The following is a 15,492-nucleotide window of genomic DNA, read 5'->3' on the forward strand; positions in this document are numbered from 1 at the left end:
CCAAGACACATTAGCCAAGACACCTTAGCCAAGACACCTTAGCCAAGACACATTAGCCAAGACACCTTAGCCAAGACACATTAGCCAAGACACCTTAGACAAGACACCTTAGCCAAGACACATTAGCCAAGACACCTTAGAAAAGACACATTAGCCAAGACACCTTAGCCTAGACACATGAGCCAAGACACATTAGCCAAGACACATTAGAGAAGACACCTTAGCCAAGACACATTAGCCAAGACACCTTAGCCAAGACACCTTAGCCAAGACACCTTAGCCAAGACACATTAGCCAAGACACCTTAGCCAAGACACCTTAGCCAAGACACATTAGCCAAGACACCTTAGCCAAGACACCTTAGCCAAGACACCTTAGACAAGACACCTTAGCCAAGACACTTTAGCCAAGACACTTTAGCCAAGACACCTTAGCCAAGACACATTAGCCAAGACACCTTAGACAAGACACCTTAGCCAAGACACATTAGCCAAGACACCTTAGAAAAGACACATTAGCCAAGACACCTTAGCCTAGACACATGAGCCAAGACACATTAGCCAAGACACATTAGAGAAGACACCTTAGCCAAGACACATTAGCCAAGACACCTTAGCCAAGACACCTTAGCCAAGACACCTTAGCCAAGACACATTAGCCAAGACACCTTAGCCAAGACACCTTAGCCAAGACACATTAGCCAAGACACCTTAGCCAAGACACATTAGCCAAGACACCTTAGAAAAGACACATTAGCCAAGACACATTAGCCAAGACACCTTAGAAAAGACACATTAGCCAAGACACCTTAGCCTAGACACATGAGCCAAGACACATTAGCCAAGACACATTAGAGAAGACACCTTAACCAAGACACATTAGCCAAGACACCTTAGCCAAGACACCTTAGCCAAGACACCTTAGCCAAGACACATTAGCCAAGACACCTTAGCCAAGACACCTTAGCCAAGACACATTAGCCAAGACACCTTAGCCAAGACACCTTAGCCAAGACACCTTAGACAAGACACCTTAGCCAAGACACTTTAGCCAAGACACCTTAGCCAAGACACATTAGCCAAGACACCTTAGCCAAGACACCTTAGCCAAGACACATTAGCCGAGACACATTAGCCAAGACACATTAGCCAAGACACATTAGCCAAGACACATTAGCCAAGACACCTTAGCCAAGACACATTAGCCAAGACACCTTAGCCAAGACACCTTAGACAAGACACCTTAGCCAAGACACCTTAGCCAAGACACATTAGCCAAGACACCTTAGCCAAGACACCTTAGCCAAGACACCTTAGCCAAGACACCTTAGCCAAGACACATTAGCCAAGACACATTAGCCAAGACACATTAGCCAAGACACATTAGCCAAGACACCTTAGCCAAGACACCTTAGACAAGACACCTTAGCCAAGACACTTTAGCCAAGACACCTTAGCCAAGACACATTAGCCAAGACACCTTAGCCAAGACACCTTAGCCAAGACACCTTAGACAAGACACCTTAGCCAAGACACATTAGCCAAGACACCTTAGCCAAGACACCTTAGCCAAGACACCTTAGCCAAGACACATTAGCCAAGACACATTAGCCAAGACACATTAGCCAAGACACATTAGCCAAGACACCTTAGCCAAGACACCTTAGCCAAGACACATTAGCCAAGACACATTAGCCAAGACACATTAGCCAAGACACCTTAGAAAAGACACATTAGCCAAGACACCTTAGCCTAGACACATAAGCCAAGACACATTAGCCAAGACACATTAGAGAAGACACCTTAGCCAAGACACATTAGCCAAGACACCTTAGCCAAGACACCTTAGCCAAGACACCTTAGCCAAGACACCTTAGCCAAGACACATTAGCCAAGACACCTTAGCCAAGACACCTTAGCCAAGACACATTAGCCAAGACACCTTAGCCAAGACACCTTAGCCAAGACACCTTAGACAAGACACCTTAGCCAAGACACTTTAGCCAAGACACCTTAGCCAAGACACATTAGCCAAGACACCTTAGCCAAGACACCTTAGCCAAGACACCTTAGACAAGACACCTTAGCCAAGACACTTTAGCCAAGACACCTTAGCCAAGACACATTAGCCAAGACACCTTAGCCAAGACACCTTAGCCAAGACACATTAGCCGAGACACATTAGCCAAGACACATTAGCCAAGACACATTAGCCAAGACACATTAGCCAAGACACCTTAGCCAAGACACCTTAGCCAAGACACATTAGCCAAGACACATTAGCCAAGACACATTAGCCAAGACACATTAGCCAAGACACCTTAGCCAAGACACCTTAGACAAGACACCTTAGCCAAGACACCTTAGCCAAGACACATTAGCCAAGACACCTTAGCCAAGACACCTTAGCCAAGACACCTTAGCCAAGACACCTTAGCCAAGACACATTAGCCAAGACACATTAGCCAAGACACATTAGCCAAGACACATTAGCCAAGACACCTTAGCCAAGACACCTTAGACAAGACACCTTAGCCAAGACACTTTAGCCAAGACACCTTAGCCAAGACACATTAGCCAAGACACCTTAGCCAAGACACCTTAGCCAAGACACCTTAGACAAGACACCTTAGCCAAGACACATTAGCCAAGACACATTAGCCAAGACACCTTAGCCAAGACACCTTAGCCAAGACACATTAGCCAAGACACATTAGCCAAGACACATTAGCCAAGACACATTAGCCAAGACACCTTAGCCAAGACACCTTAGCCAAGACACATTAGCCAAGACACATTAGCCAAGACACATTAGCCAAGACACCTTAGAAAAGACACATTAGCCAAGACACCTTAGCCTAGACACATAAGCCAAGACACATTAGCCAAGACACATTAGAGAAGACACCTTAGCCAAGACACATTAGCCAAGACACCTTAGCCAAGACACCTTAGCCAAGACACCTTAGAAAAGACACCTTAGCCAAGACACATTAGCCAAGACACCTTAGCCAAGACACCTTAGCCAAGACACATTAGCCAAGACACCTTAGCCAAGACACCTTAGCCAAGACACCTTAGACAAGACACCTTAGCCAAGACACTTTAGCCAAGACACCTTAGCCAAGACACATTAGCCAAGACACCTTAGCCAAGACACCTTAGCCAAGACACATTAGCCAAGACACCTTAGAAAAGACACATTAGCCAAGACACCTTAGCCTAGACACATAAGCCAAGACACATTAGCCAAGACACATTAGAGAAGACACCTTAGCCAAGACACATTAGCCAAGACACCTTAGCCAAGACACCTTAGCCAAGACACATTAGCCAAGACACATTAGCCAAGACACATTAGCCAAGACACATTAGCCAAGACACCTTAGCCAAGACACCTTAGCCAAGACACATTAGCCAAGACACATTAGCCAAGACACATTAGCCAAGACACCTTAGAAAAGACACATTAGCCAAGACACCTTAGCCTAGACACATAAGCCAAGACACATTAGCCAAGACACATTAGCCAAGACACATTAGCCAAGACACATTAGCCAAGACACATTAGCCAAGACACCTTAGAAAAGACACATTAGCCAAGACACCTTAGCCTAGACACATAAGCCAAGACACATTAGCCAAGACACATTAGAGAAGACACCTTAGCCAAGACACATTAGCCAAGACACCTTAGCCAAGACACCTTAGCCAAGACACCTTAGCCAAGACACATTAGCCAAGACACCTTAGCCAAGACACCTTAGCCAAGACACATTAGCCAAGACACCTTAGCCAAGACACCTTAGCCAAGACACATTAGCCAAGACACCTTAGCCAAGACACATTAGCCAAGACACCTTAGACAAGACACCTTAGCCAAGACACATTAGCCAAGACACCTTAGAAAAGACACATTAGCCAAGACACCTTAGCCTAGACACATGAGCCAAGACACATTAGCCAAGACACATTAGAGAAGACACCTTAGCCAAGACACATTAGCCAAGACACCTTAGCCAAGACACCTTAGCCAAGACACCTTAGCCAAGACACATTAGCCAAGACACCTTAGCCAAGACACCTTAGCCAAGACACATTAGCCAAGACACCTTAGCCAAGACACCTTAGCCAAGACACCTTAGACAAGACACCTTAGCCAAGACACTTTAGCCAAGACACTTTAGCCAAGACACCTTAGCCAAGACACATTAGCCAAGACACCTTAGACAAGACACCTTAGCCAAGACACATTAGCCAAGACACCTTAGAAAAGACACATTAGCCAAGACACCTTAGCCTAGACACATGAGCCAAGACACATTAGCCAAAACACATTAGAGAAGACACCTTAGCCAAGACACATTAGCCAAGACACCTTAGCCAAGACACCTTAGCCAAGACACCTTAGCCAAGACACATTAGCCAAGACACCTTAGCCAAGACACCTTAGCCAAGACACATTAGCCAAGACACCTTAGCCAAGACACATTAGCCAAGACACCTTAGAAAAGACACATTAGCCAAGACACATTAGCCAAGACACCTTAGAAAAGACACATTAGCCAAGACACCTTAGCCTAGACACATGAGCCAAGACACATTAGCCAAGACACATTAGAGAAGACACCTTAGCCAAGACACATTAGCCAAGACACCTTAGCCAAGACACCTTAGCCAAGACACCTTAGCCAAGACACATTAGCCAAGACACCTTAGCCAAGACACCTTAGCCAAGACACATTAGCCAAGACACCTTAGCCAAGACACCTTAGCCAAGACACCTTAGACAAGACACCTTAGCCAAGACACTTTAGCCAAGACACCTTAGCCAAGACACATTAGCCAAGACACCTTAGCCAAGACACCTTAGCCAAGACACATTAGCCGAGACACATTAGCCAAGACACATTAGCCAAGACACATTAGCCAAGACACATTAGCCAAGACACCTTAGCCAAGACACCTTAGCCAAGACACATTAGCCAAGACACATTAGCCAAGACACATTAGCCAAGACACATTAGCCAAGACACCTTAGCCAAGACACCTTAGACAAGACACCTTAGCCAAGACACCTTAGCCAAGACACATTAGCCAAGACACCTTAGCCAAGACACCTTAGCCAAGACACCTTAGCCAAGACACCTTAGCCAAGACACATTAGCCAAGACACATTAGCCAAGACACATTAGCCAAGACACATTAGCCAAGACACCTTAGCCAAGACACCTTAGACAAGACACCTTAGCCAAGACACTTTAGCCAAGACACCTTAGCCAAGACACATTAGCCAAGACACCTTAGCCAAGACACCTTAGCCAAGACACCTTAGACAAGACACCTTAGCCAAGACACATTAGCCAAGACACCTTAGCCAAGACACCTTAGCCAAGACACCTTAGCCAAGACACATTAGCCAAGACACCTTAGCCAAGACACCTTAGCCAAGACACCTTAGCCAAGACACATTAGCCAAGACACCTTAGCCAAGACACCTTAGCCAAGACACATTAGCCGAGACACATTAGCCAAGACACATTAGCCAAGACACATTAGCCAAGACACATTAGCCAAGACACCTTAGCCAAGACACATTAGCCAAGACACCTTAGCCAAGACACCTTAGCCAAGACACCTTACCGTGCAAATAGACCTGGAGCGATATTTCTCAGTGAGATATTTCGCAAAGTAGCTCAATTTAGCAAACAAAGGAAAATCGCTGGGCGAGACATTTCTTTGGCTACTGTGATGATATAATTCTATGTGTTTCTATGGCAACGACGTTTAGATGTTGTTTTTTATATATGAACTTTTCATCGCATTTCATCGCATCGCAACGAGAGATATCTCACTGAGAAATATCGCTCCAGGTCTATTTGCACGGTTAGACAAGACACCTTAGCCAAGACACTTTAGCCAAGACACTTTAGCCAAGACACATTAGCCAAGACACCTTAGCCAAGACACCTTAGCCAAGACACATTAGCCAAGACACATTAGCCAAGACACATTAGCCAAGACACATTAGCCAAGACACCTTAGCCAAGACACCTTAGACAAGACACCTTAGCCAAGACACTTTAGCCAAGACACCTTAGCCAAGACACATTAGCCAAGACACCTTAGCCAAGACACCTTAGCCAAGACACCTTAGACAAGACACCTTAGCCAAGACACATTAGCCAAGACACCTTAGCCAAGACACCTTAGCCAAGACACATTAGCCAAGACACCTTAGCCAAGACACCTTAGCCAAGACACCTTAGCCGAGACACATTAGCCGAGACACCTTAGCCAAGACACCTTAGCCAAGACACCTTAGCCAAGACACATTAGCCAAGACACCTTAGCCAAGACACCTTAGCCAAGACACATTAGCCAAGACACCTTAGCCAAGACACCTTAGCCACGACACCTTAGCCGAGACACATTAGCCGAGACACATTAGCCAAGACACATTAGCCAAGACACATTAGAAAAGACACATTAGCCAAGACACCTTAGCCAAGACACCTTAGCCAAGACACATTAGCCGAAACACATTAGCCAAGACACATTAGCCAAGACACATCAGCCAAGACACATTAGCCAAGACACATTAGCCAAGACACCTTAGCCAAGACACATTAGCCAAGACACATTAGCCAAGACACATTAGCCAAGACACCTTAGCCAAGACACCTTAGCCAAGACACTTTAGCCAAGACACATTAGCCAAGACACATTAGCCAAGACACCTTAGCCAAGACACCTTAGCCAAGACACCTTAGCCAAGACACATTAGCCAAGACACCTTAGCCAAGACACCTTAGCCAAGACAATTTAGCCAAGACACATTAGCCAAGACACATTAGCCAAGACACATTAGCCAAGACACATTAGCCAAGACACATTAGCCAAGACACATTAGCCAAGACACATTAGCCAAAACACATTAGCCAAGACACATTAGCCAAGACACCTTAGCCAAGACACCTTAGCCAAGACACATTAGCCAAGACACCTTAGCCAAGACACCTTAGCCAAGACACATTAGCCAAGACACCTTAGCCAAGACACATTAGCCAAGACACATTAGCCAAGACACATTAGCCAAGACACCTTAGCCAAGACACATTAGCCAAGACACATTAGCCAAGACACCTTAGCCAAGACACATTAGCCAAGACACCTTAGAAAAGACACATTAGCCAAGACACCTTAGCCAAGACACATTAGCCAAGACACATTAGCCAAGACACCTTAGCCTAGACACATAAGCCAAGACACATTAGCCAAGACACATTAGAGAAGACACCTTAGCCAAGACACATTAGCCAAGACACATTAGCCAAGACACCTTAGCCAAGACACCTTAGCCAAGACACATTAGCCAAGACACCTTAGCCAAGACACCTTAGCCGAGACACCTTAGCCAAGACACCTTAGCCAAGACACCTTAGCCAAGACACATTAGCCAAGACACATTAGCCAAGACACCTTAGCCAAGACACATTAGCCAAGACACCTTAGCCAAGACACATTAGCCAAGACACCTTAGCCAAGACACATAAGCCAAGACACATTAGCCAAAACACATTAGCCAAGACACATTAGCCAAGACACCTTAGCCAAGACACATGAGCTAAGACACCTTAGAAAAGACACATTAGCCAAGACACCTTAGCCAAGACACCTTAGCCAAGACACATTAGCCAAGACACCTTAGCCAAGACACCTTAGCCAAGACACCTTAGACAAGACACCTTAGCCAAGACACTTTAGCCAAGACACCTTAGCCAAGACACCTTAGCCAAGACACATTAGCCAAGACACATTAGCCAAGACACATTAGCCAAGACACCTTAGCCAAGACACCTTAGACAAGACACCTTCGCCAAGACACATTAGCCAAGACACCTTAGCCAAGACACATTAGCCAAGACACATTAGCCAAGACACATTAGCCAAGACACATTAGCCAAGACACCTTAGCCAAGACACCTTAGCCAAGACACATTAGCCAAGACACCTTAGCCAAGACACCTTAGCCAAGACACCTTAGACAAGACACCTTAGCCAAGACACTTTAGCCAAGACACCTTAGCCAAGACACATTAGCCAAGACACCTTAGCCAAGACACCTTAGCCAAGACACATTAGCCGAGACACATTAGCCAAGACACATTAGCCAAGACACATTAGCCAAGACACATTAGCCAAGACACCTTAGCCAAGACACCTTAGCCAAGACACATTAGCCAAGACACCTTAGCCAAGACACCTTAGACAAGACACCTTAGCCAAGACACTTTAGCCAAGACACCTTAGCCAAGACACCTTAGCCAAGACACATTAGCCAAGACACATTAGCCAAAACACATTAGCCAAGACACATTAGCCAAGACACCTTAGCCAAGACACATGAGCTAAGACACCTTAGAAAAGACACATTAGCCAAGACACCTTAGCCAAGACACATTAGCCAAGACACATTAGCCAAGACACCTTAGCCAAGACACATTAGCCAAGACACCTTAGCCAAGACACATTAGCCAAGACACCTTAGCCAAGACACATTAGCCAAGACACATTAGCCAAGACACATTAGCCAAGACACATTAGCCAAGACACATTAGCCAAAACACATTAGCCAAGACACATTAGCCAAGACACCTTAGCCAAGACACCTTAGCCAAGACACATTAGCCAAGACACCTTAGCCAAGACACCTTAGCCAAGACACATTAGCCAAGACACCTTAGCCAAGACACATTAGCCAAGACACATTAGCCAAGACACATTAGCCAAGACACCTTAGCCAAGACACATTAGCCAAGACACCTTAGCCAAGACACATTAGCCAAGACACCTTAGCCAAGACACATTAGCCAAGACACATGAGCTAAGACACCTTAGAAAAGACACATTAGCCAAGACACCTTAGCCAAGACACATGAGCTAAGACACCTTAGCCAAGACACCTTAGCCAAGACACATTAGCCAAGACACCTTAGCCAAGACACCTTAGCCAAGACACCTTAGACAAGACACCTTAGCCAAGACACTTTAGCCAAGACACCTTAGCCAAGACACATTAGCCAAGACACCTTAGCCAAGACACCTTAGCCAAGACACATTAGCCAAGACACCTTAGAAAAGACACATTAGCCAAGACACCTTAGCAAACACATTAGCCAAGACGCCTTAGCCAAGACACATTAGCCAAGACACCTTAGAAAAGACACATTAGCCAAGACACCTTAGCCAAGACACTTTAGCCACGACACCTTAGCCAAGACACCTTAGAAAAGACACATTAGCCAAGACACCTTAGCCAAGACACCTTAGCCAAGACACATTAGCCAAGACACCTTAGCAAACACATTAGCCAAGACGCCTTAGCCAAGACACATTAGCCAAGACACCTTAGAAAAGACACATTAGCCAAGACACCTGAGCCAAGACACATTAGCCAAGACACCTTCGCCAAGACACATTAGCCAAGACACCTTAGCCAAGACACATTAGCCAAGACACATTAGCCAAGACACATTAGCCAAGACACATTAGCCAAGACACCTTAGCCAAGACACATTAGCCAAGACACCATAGCCAAGACACATTAGCCAAGACACCTTAGCCAAGACACCTTAGCCAAGACACATTAGCCAAGACACCTTAGCCAAGACACCTTAGCCAAGACACCTTAGCCAAGACACCTTAGCCAAGACACATTAGCCAAGACACCTTAGCCAAGACACATTAGCCAAGACACATTAGCCAAAACACATTAGCCAAGACACATTAGCCAAGACACTTCAGCCGAGACACATTAGCCAAGACACCTTAGCCAAGACACCTTAGCCAAGACACCTTAGCCAAGACACATTAGCCAAGACACCTTAGCCAAGACACATTAGCCAAGACACCTTAGACAAGACACCTTAGCCAAGACACTTTAGCCAAGACACCTTAGCCAAGACACCTTAGCCAAGACACCTTAGCCAAGACACCTTAGCCAAGACACATTAGCCAAGACACCTTAGCCAAGACACATTAGCCAAGACACCTTAGACAAGACACCTTAGCCAAGACACTTTAGCCAAGACACCTTAGCCAAGACACCTTAGCCAAGACACCTTAGCCAAGACACCTTAGCCAAGACACATTAGCCAAGACACATTAGCCAAGACACCTTAGCCAAGACACATTAGCCAAGACACCTTAGCCAAGACACATTAGCCAAGACACCTTAGCCAAGACACATTAGCCAAGACACATTAGCCAAAACACATTAGCCAAGACACATTAGCCAAGACACCTTAGCCAAGACACATGAGCTAAGACACCTTAGAAAAGACACATTAGCCAAGACACCTTAGCCAAGACACATTAGCCAGGACACATCAGCCAAGACACCTTAGCCAAGACACATTAGCCAAGACACCTTAGCCAAGACACATTAGCCAAGACACCTTAGCCAAGACACATTAGCCAAGACACATTAGCCAAGACACCTTAGCCAAGACACATTAGAGAAGACACCTTAGCCAAGACACATTAGCCAAGACACATTAGCCAAGACACCTTAGCCAAGACACCTTAGCCAAGACACATTAGCCAGGACACCTTAGCCAAGACACCTTAGCCAAGACACATTAGCCAAGACACCTTAGCCAAGACACATTAGCCAAGACACATTAGCCAAGACACATTAGCCAAGACACCTTAGCCAAGACACATTAGCCAAGACACCTTAGCCAAGACACATTAGCCAAGACACCTTAGCCAAGACACATTAGCCAAGACACATTAGCCAAAACACATTAGCCAAGACACATTAGCCAAGACACCTTAGCCAAGACACATGAGCTAAGACACCTTAGAAAATACACATTAGCCAAGACACCTTAGCCAAGACACATTAGCCAAGACACATTAGCCAAGACACCTTAGCCAAGACACATTAGCCAAGACACCTTAGCCAAGACACTTTAGCCACGACACCTTAGCCAAGACACCTTAGAAAAGACACATTAGCCAAGACACCTTAGAAAAGACACCTTAGCCAAGACACATTAGCCAAGACACCTTAGCAAACACATTAGCCAAGACGCCTTAGCCAAGACACATTAGCCAAGACACCTTAGAAAAGACACATTAGCCAAGACACCTGAGCCAAGACACATTAGCCAAGACACCTTAGCAAAGACACATTAGTCAAGACACATTAGCCAAGACACATTAGCCACGACACATTAGCCAAGACACATTAGCCAAGACACCTTAGCCAAGACACATTAGCCAAGACACCTTAGAAAAGAAACATTAGCCAAGACACCTGAGCCAAGACACATTAGCCAAGACACCTTAGAAAAGACACATTAGCCAAGACACCTGAGCCAAGACACATTAGCCAAGACACCTTAGAAAAGACACATTAGCCAAGACACATTAGCCAAGACACATTAGCCAAGACACATTAGCCAAGACACCTTAGCCAAGACACCTTAGCCAAGACACCTTCGCCAAGACACATTAGCCAAGACACCTTAGCCAAGACACATTAGCCAAGACACATTAGCCAAGACACATTAGCCAAGACACATTAGCCAAGACACCTTAGCCAAGACACCTTAGCCAAGACACATTAGCCAAGACACCTTAGCCAAGACACCTTAGCCAAGACACCTTAGACAAGACACCTTAGCCAAGACACTTTAGCCAAGACACCTTAGCCAAGACACATTAGCCAAGACACCTTAGCCAAGACACCTTAGCCAAGACACATTAGCCGAGACACATTAGCCAAGACACATTAGCCAAGACACATTAGCCGAGACACATTAGCCAAGACACCTTAGCCAAGACACCTTAGCCAAGACACATTAGCCAAGACACCTTAGCCAAGACACCTTAGCCAAGACACCTTAGACAAGACACCTTAGCCAAGACACTTTAGCCAAGACACCTTAGCCAAGACACCTTAGCCAAGACACATTAGCCAAGACACATTTGCCAAGACACATTAGCCAAGACACATTAGCCAAGACACATTAGCCAAGACACATTAGCCAAGACACATTAGCCAAGACACATTAGCCAAGACACCTTAGCCAAGACACCTTAGACAAGACACCTTAGCCAAGACACTTTAGCCAAGACACCTTAGCCAAGACACCTTAGCCAAGACACCTTAGCCAAGACACCTTAGCCAAGACACCTTAGCCAAGACACCTTAGACAAGACACCTTAGCCAAGACACTTTAGCCAAGACACCTTAGCCAAGACACATTAGCCAAGACACCTTAGCCAAGACACCTTAGCCAAGACACATTAGCCGAGACACATTAGCCAAGACACATTAGCCAAGACACATTAGCCAAGACACATAAGCCAAGACACCTTAGCCAAGACACATTAGCCAAGACACCTTAGCCAAGACACCTTAGCCAAGACACCTTAGACAAGACACCTTAGCCAAGACACTTTAGCCAAGACACCTTAGCCAAGACACATTAGCCAAGACACCTTAGCCAAGACACCTTAGCCAAGACACATTAGCCAAGACACATTAGCCAAGACACATTAGCCAAGACACCTTAGCCTAGACGCATTAGCCAAGACACATTAGCCAAGACACATTAGCCAAGACACCTTAGCCAAGACACATTAGCCAAGACACCTTAGACAAGACACCTTAGCCAAGACACATTAGCCAAGACACATTAGCCAAGACACATTAGCCAAGACACATTAGCCAAGACACCTTAGCCAAGACACCTTAGACAAGACACCTTAGCCAAGACACTTTAGCCAAGACACCTTAGCCAAGACACCTTAGCCAAGACACCTTAGCCGAGACACCTTAGCCAAGACACCTTAGCCAAGACACCTTAGCCAAGACACATTAGCCAAGACACATTAGCCAAGACACCTTAGCCAAGACACATTAGCCAAGACACCTTAGCCAAGACAAATTAGATAAGACACCTTAGCCAAGACACATTAGCCAAGACACATTAGCCAAAACACATTAGCCAAGACACATTAGCCAAGACACCTTAGCCAAGACACATTAGCCAAGACACCTTAGCCAAGACACATTAGCCAAGACACCTTAGCCAAGACACCTTAGCCAAGACACATTAGCCAAGACACATTAGCCAAGACACATTAGCCAAGACACATTAGCCAAGACACCTTAGCCAAGACACCTTAGACAAGACACCTTAGCCAAGACACTTTAGCCAAGACACCTTAGCCAAGACACCTTAGCCAAGACACCTTAGCCGAGACACCTTAGCCAAGACACCTTAGCCAAGACACCTTAGCCAAGACACATTAGCCAAGACACATTAGCCAAGACACCTTAGCCAAGACACATTAGCCAAGACACCTTAGCCAAGACAAATTAGATAAGACACCTTAGCCAAGACACATTAGCCAAGACACATTAGCCAAAACACATTAGCCAAGACACATTAGCCAAGACACCTTAGCCAAGACACATGAGCTAAGACACCTTAGAAAAGACACATTAGCCAAGACACCTTAGCCAAGACACATTAGCCAAGACACATTAGCCAAGACACCTTAGCCAAGACACATTAGCCAAGACACCTTAGCCAAGACACATTAGCCAAGACACCTTAGCCAAGACACATTAGCCAAGACACATTAGCCAAGACACATTAGCCAAGACACATTAGCCAAGAAACATTAGCCAAAACACATTAGCCAAGACACATTAGCCAAGACACCTTAGCCAAGACACCTTAGCCAAGACACATTAGCCAAGACACCTTAGCCAAGACACCTTAGCCAAGACACATTAGCCAAGACACCTTAGCCAAGACACATTAGCCAAGACACATTAGCCAAGACACATTAGCCAAGACACCTTAGAAAAGACACATTAGCCAAGACACATTAGCCAAGACACCTTAGCCAAGACACCTTAGCCAAGACACCTTAGCCAAGACACCTTAGCCAAGACACTTTAGCCAAGACACCTTAGCCAAGACACATTAGCCAAGACACCTTAGCCAAGACACCTTAGCCAAGACACCTTAGCCAAGACACATTAGCCAAGACACCTTAGCCAAGACACCTTAGCCAAGACACATTAGCCAAGACACATTAGCCAAGACACATTAGCCAAGACACATTAGCCAAGACACATTAGCCAAGACACCTTAGCCAAGACACATTAGCCAAGACACCTTAGCCAAGACACATTAGCCAAGACACCTTAGACAAGACACCTTAGCCAAGACACTTTAGCCAAGACACCTTAGCCAAGACACCTTAGCCAAGACACCTTAGACAAGACACATTAGCCAAGACACATTAGCCAAGACACATTAGCCAAGACACATTAGCCAAGACACCTTAGCCAAGACACCTTAGCCAAGACACATTAGCCAAGACACCTTAGCCAAGACACCTTAGCCAAGACACCTTAGCCAAGACACCTTAGACAAGACACCTTAGCCAAGACACTTTAGCCAAGACACCTTAGCCAAGACACATTAGCCAAGACACCTTAGCCAAGACACCTTAGCCAAGACACATTAGCCGAGACACATTAGCCAAGACACATTAGCCAAGACACATTAGCCAAGACACATTAGCCAAGACACCTTAGCCAAGACACATTAGCCAAGACACCTTAGCCAAGACACCTTAGCCAAGACACCTTAGACAAGACACCTTAGCCAAGACACTTTAGCCAAGACACTTTAGCCAAGACACCTTAGCCAAGACACATTAGCCAAGACACCTTAGAAAAGACACATTAGCCAAGACACCTTAGCCAAGACACATTAGCCAAGACACATTAGCCAAGACACCTTAGCCGAGACACATTAGCCAAGACACCTTAGCCAAGACACATTAGCCAAGACACCTTAGCCAAGACACATTAGCCAAGACACATTAGCCAAGACACATTAGCCAAGACACATTAGCCAAAACACATTAGCCAAGACACATTAGCCAAGACACCTTAGCCAAGACACCTTAGCCAAGACACCTTAGCCAAGACACATTAGCCAAGACACCTTAGCCAAGACACCTTAGCCAAGACACCTTAGCCAAGACACCTTAGACAAGACACCTTAGCCAAGACACTTTAGCCAAGACACCTTAGCCAAGACACATTAGCCAAGACACCTTAGCCAAGACACCTTAGCCAAGACACATTAGCCGAGACACATTAACCAAGACACCTTAGAAAAGACACCTTAGCCAAGACACATTAGCCAAGACACCTTAGCCAAGACACTTTAGCCAAGACACCTTAGCCAAGACACATTAGCCAAGACACCTTAGCCAAGACACCTTAGCCAAGACACATTAGCCAAGACACATTAGCCAAGACACATTAGCCAAGACACATTAGCCAAGACACCTTAGCCAAGACACCTTAGACAAGACACCTTAGCCAAGACACTTTAGCCAAGACACCTTAGCCAAGACACCTTAGCCAAGACACATTAGCCAA

At 45.7% G+C, this 15,492-nt stretch overlaps 1 long non-coding RNA gene across 3 annotated transcripts in view; it reads right to left on the minus strand.

The window, feature by feature from the left end:
- The window catches only part of LOC125774463 (uncharacterized), a 43,697-nt gene that overhangs the window by 20,678 nt on the left and 7,527 nt on the right, over positions 1-15,492 (minus strand). For all 3 annotated transcript variants that reach the window (XR_007420924.1, XR_007420923.1, XR_007420922.1), the window contains exon 2: positions 13,874-13,929. This is a non-coding gene — a long non-coding RNA (uncharacterized LOC125774463). The remainder of the gene's footprint in view (positions 1-13,873; positions 13,930-15,492) is intronic.

The sequence above is a fragment of the Anopheles funestus genome, unplaced genomic scaffold, assembly GCF_943734845.2.
Source record: "Anopheles funestus unplaced genomic scaffold, idAnoFuneDA-416_04 scaffold_9_ctg1, whole genome shotgun sequence".
Taxonomy (NCBI): domain Eukaryota; kingdom Metazoa; phylum Arthropoda; class Insecta; order Diptera; family Culicidae; genus Anopheles; species Anopheles funestus.